Source organism: Arvicanthis niloticus, chromosome X (assembly GCF_011762505.2).
Source record: "Arvicanthis niloticus isolate mArvNil1 chromosome X, mArvNil1.pat.X, whole genome shotgun sequence".
In the NCBI taxonomy this organism is placed as follows: domain Eukaryota; kingdom Metazoa; phylum Chordata; class Mammalia; order Rodentia; family Muridae; genus Arvicanthis; species Arvicanthis niloticus.
In genome coordinates this window covers 77,707,793-77,712,583 of record NC_047679.1, presented here as the reverse complement: position 1 = coordinate 77,712,583, position 4,791 = coordinate 77,707,793, and positions in this window count along the sequence as shown.

Sequence of the window (4,791 nt, the reverse complement as noted above, 5' to 3'; positions counted from 1 at the left end):
CCTGCTCTCTGAGGGGAGCATGAATAGCTATTCTCTGCACAGTTGTACAATACAGAAACACCATTTAGAGAATTAGAGTTCTTCCACATGACTGAGAGGTACAGGTGTATAATTAACACACAAAAAAAATGAAGAATTTCTTTAAGGTAGACAAATACTCTAGCCAAGGACACCCATGGGATTTAAATCACTCATCAGTTTTCTAAAACTCAAATGTCTTTGGAAAGGTTGTTAAAAATGCCTTTGGCTGCCCTCTCCAGTTCCTCTTCAGTAATGACTTTTCTTCCTTGTCTGGAGTGCACATGATGACACACCTTATCACACACAACTATGTTTCTTGGTTTGGCCCCAAACAACTTAATGACCACCACTATCCAAAACAACCTAGGAAAATACATGATAGTGCAATGTTAAGCACTGAAAGTCATTTTTCTTCTTCCCAGGGATCATCTTGGTTACAGAAAGTATATTTGTAAGTGTATTAAAGGAAATTCCAGCAAGTTTTGAAATCTTGTTATCTCTCTATTGACTCTACTTTTGTGTGGGTTCCTTGTTCTGGAGGGTGTCCCACGACAATCTCCCGACATCACTGTCACTAACCGGTCTCTCCCAGGTGCTGCACATGTCTCTCTGCGCTGAGCAAGCAGGTCCAGGCCGGGGCTGGGCCAAATAGGAGCCGGCTAGCTGACAAGGAGGCAGCTTGGTGTCCCAGGCAGGTTCTGGGAGAGCAGAGCTCTCCCCAAGTGTTACAGCTCTTGTGACAAAAACTCTCGGACATCAGAATGATTCTTGCGCACTCGTGCTTTACTTCCCCTAAATAGAGCCCTTATATACAGTTTTGGGGTGGGTTAGGGTCTGACAGCAGATAATGTCTATTGGCTTGACCTGAGAGCTTGGAGATACCTCAGCTGCATGTGGGAGAGCCTGAGGGACCGTTCCTCCTCGTGACTGATGGTCATAAACCTCTCTGTGGGAGGGGTTGTTGGAGGACTGGAGCTAAGTGAAAAGAACCAGGGCCTGGGAGCAGAGCTGAACTCCTGCCGTCCAATAAAGGTTCCGGGCTTTGAAACTCATGCTCAACCAAACACCCAGCTGCTTCTCGCAGCCCACTGCCCTACACTTTTGTACTAGATTGGCATCCTTTTTAATAAAATAAACAAAAAATGCTTCGTTTCTTTTCTTCATTTCCCTTACTTTAAATAAATATTGCCTAGCAAATAAACCCATTGTATAAAGCCAAAGAATGAGGGTAAAAACGTTGGACAAGAAAATGGTTACAGAGTTCTCCATGCTAAAGCCGACCTCAAAGAGACGTGAAACTGCTACCATTCTATTCCAGCTGACTCTTGACGTTGCTGGCAGGGAAGACAATGCTGCCCACTTCCTAAAAATGGTTATTCCACGGGACTTTATTTAGCTCTCTTACTTATCCAGTTCTGTTCTTTTGTTTTGAAAATCCACGTTGTTGCTTTTCTTCTTTTTTCTAGAGAAGTTCACACATTAATTATTTTCCATTTAAGAATACTTGGACCAAAAAGTTTTAGTTCTCCTCCATCCCAAGCTCAGACAGCAGTCCACATGCTCCTCATTGAGTGACCACATATTGCTGGAGTTATTTCTGTCCTGGAACTTGAAAGCACCATTCATAAGTCATTCCCTATTTTCTTCTCACTCCCTCTCAGTTCAAAGTGTATGTTCTCGTGGCAGAAGTGAATGATACATCTCAACAGAGAATGCTTTATAAAATTCTTGTTAGAACATTTTTATTATATAAAGCATTAAATGTTCGTATCTTACATATTGGCCAACACTGGATACTTCAGAATTGAGGTTATATGAAGCATGGCCCAAGTAATAGCTTTGTGGTATGTCATAGAGTTAATTTAATGGTTTTATCTTCAAATAAACATTTCCATCCATTCTGCTTCTCTTACCCATTTTCAATTATAAACTATAAAGTAAAATTGAAATTGTCAAGTCCCATCAACAAGCATTGATTAAGCGCATCTTGGCTCTTTCAACTCAAGATAAGACTGTAGCAGAGAGAACAAGTACTCTGGTTCTTTTATTTTCTGTATTTTTCATCCTGCTACTGCCTTCCCATGTGTCTTTGTGATTTATAATCAGGAGCTATAGAAAATAGCCATGAAACAGCTATAATGTTTGACTAAATTGGGGGGGGGGGGATCAAATGTTGCTTCTAAACTAATTCACAAAAAGAAATGGCCAAGGGCAAATTTTATACCTTAAGTACAAAATTTTATGTATCTCTTAACAATTTATTATTTTCAAGGACAGAATACCTGCAGAAAAAAAAGAATCAAGTTTTTCTCTCATTTATGGTTCCTAGGTTTTATGCAGATTTAGGAATCATGTATGTATATATGATGTGGGATTGTGAAAGGATAGCTTGGTTTCTGGTGAACCACTGGCTAGAGATGGCTGGAGACCCAGCAAGGGATGGCATATACTTTGCTACGCTCCCAGACCCCAGGCGGCCAAAGACCTCCATTGATCCATGCCTTTTAGTCACATAGGGCAAAGCCCGTACCAGCCCCTCCACAGGTAGAGAGCATGACTAAAGGCCTCAGGGCCTCAAGAGATCCACATACTAATGAGATACCTAAAGGCCAGAAGGCATAGCCAATTAAGTGTTCCTTCCCAGACCCTCCTCCCTTCTCCCTCCCTATTTAACTCAGGTCTGCCCTGAGAATCATGGGGGTGCAGCCTTCCCATGCTTCTGTTCTCCTGAGCCTCGGGATTCACAACTCCACCCAACATGACCCATGCCTGCCCACTCATGAGCTAATGATAATCAGCCCCACAGCTGATGGAGGATGTGGACAAAGCCAGCTCCAAAAGTACCTCCTGCTGGCGCCCACAAAGAACCTCTCCAGAGCTCAAGGACAGTGAGTAACTCCGGCCTAGTTCAAAGACCTAGGTCTCTCTCTCTCTCTCTCTCTCTCTCTCTCTCTCTCTCTCTCTCTCTCTCTCTCTCTCTCTCTCTTTTTCCACGTGTTCCTGGTCAGCCAGCTTCTCCCCTTTGACTCTTAGCTATAGCCTAGCTCCTGCCTAATTCAAAAGACTAGGTCTCTCTCTCTCCCTCTGTCTCTCCCTCTGTCTCTGTCTCTCTGTCTCTCTGTCTCTCTCTGTCTCTCTTTGTCTCTCTCTCTCCTTCTCCACATGTTCCTGGCCAGTTTCTTCCCTTGACCTTTAGGTACAGCCTCCAACTCAAGTGCAAGATGGCAGAGACTCCCTAGCCTCCACTCTGTCCATCCCCCATCCCCACAGAGAGAGCTCCTTCACAGCTAAGGGCTGTCATTCAGGCCACAGCACCTGCTGTGACCCTGTTCTAAAACTCTTTCCCTTGGGTGAGAAATTTCATTTCCTTTTGAGACCGTTTTCTTTCTCACTGCTGAGAACTCCAGGCCAGGCCTTGACAGACTGTTCTCTCTCTCAGAAGCGCCAGCTCTGAGCTCTAGTCCCCAGCGTGTCTCCCCTGGGAGTCAGTCTTTCATGCACCATCTGCTAGCGTGGGCTTCTTCCCCTCCTCCTCCTCTTCCTCCTCCATCATTTGCAGCTAGCTGCAGCCACCTAGTTCAGCCAGCTTGCCTGAAACAGAGGGTCCAAGACCCTACTTACTCCCAAAGCCCCTGCGTTGCTTAGACCCTCATTCTAGGAACATAGGCTTCTCCCCACCTCCTCCGTTATTTGCAACCAGCTGTAGCCACTTAGTTCAGCTGGCTTGCCAGAAGCAGCAGGTCCAGGACGCTGCTTGCTACCATCGCCCTTATGTTCCTTAGACTTCTCCCCTTGGATGAAAATTTTCCTTTCATTTTGAGACAGTTTCTTTCTTGCGGCTCAAAACTCCAGGCTGGGCCTGGAGGAACTGCGTGCCACCTGCTAACTGCTCCCAGGAGCTGCCAGCTCCAACCCAGCTTCTATGTGTCTCCCCCATGGCTCAGACTTTTACACAGTCTCTCACTCCTGACTGACTGTCCTATCAAGCCTCTATGCTTCTTCCTTTAAGCTTTTCTTCAAGGTTGGCCTTTCTTCTCTTTCTCTACATTTAGGATTTACCAGCTAAGAAAAAAAAAAAAAAACGAGGAATACAGGAGACCTCTCTGCTAGATCACCCAGCCACCACGTGGCAGCACAGCCACCACATGGAAGAGCAGGGCCCACCCCACTGCTTCTAAACCTGCCAAAGACAACAAAGAAGCATACCTGAGACCCTTAACCTAAGTTTTTAATGCTTTTGCTTCATAACAGGAATACCTGAAACAATGTTCATGCTTTTCAACCCAAAATTTCCTTATTTTTTTATTTAACTGTTTCCTTTTCTCCTGAACACTCGTGATATATGTCCAAAAATTTTCTCAACCTTTTTTGAGATTTATCTAAGGTTCAAAAGTCATCCAATCTATTTCCACAGGTCAAATAAACTATGCTGATCACCATTTTTCAATACTTAATTAACAACAGGGTTTTTTGTTTGTTTTTTTTTTTACAGAAAAAATGTTTCTGCCTATCTCAGATACATAATTAACATGATGGTTTTTTTCCTCAGTCAGCCAGAACAGACTCAAAGGTGCCTTCTAGGACTAAATTTCCTCAAACACCCTTGCCTTTTTAGGACCATAATGACAGACTGTGATGTGCTCCCAAGAAGCCTAATGCTTGCTACCCACCCTTTACCAACATCCCCCTGCCAGGGTGCTGCTTCCTTGTTGTGATCAATCTACAGGTGCTCCAACAAATCCAGTGGAGACAACACCATCTCCTGGAACT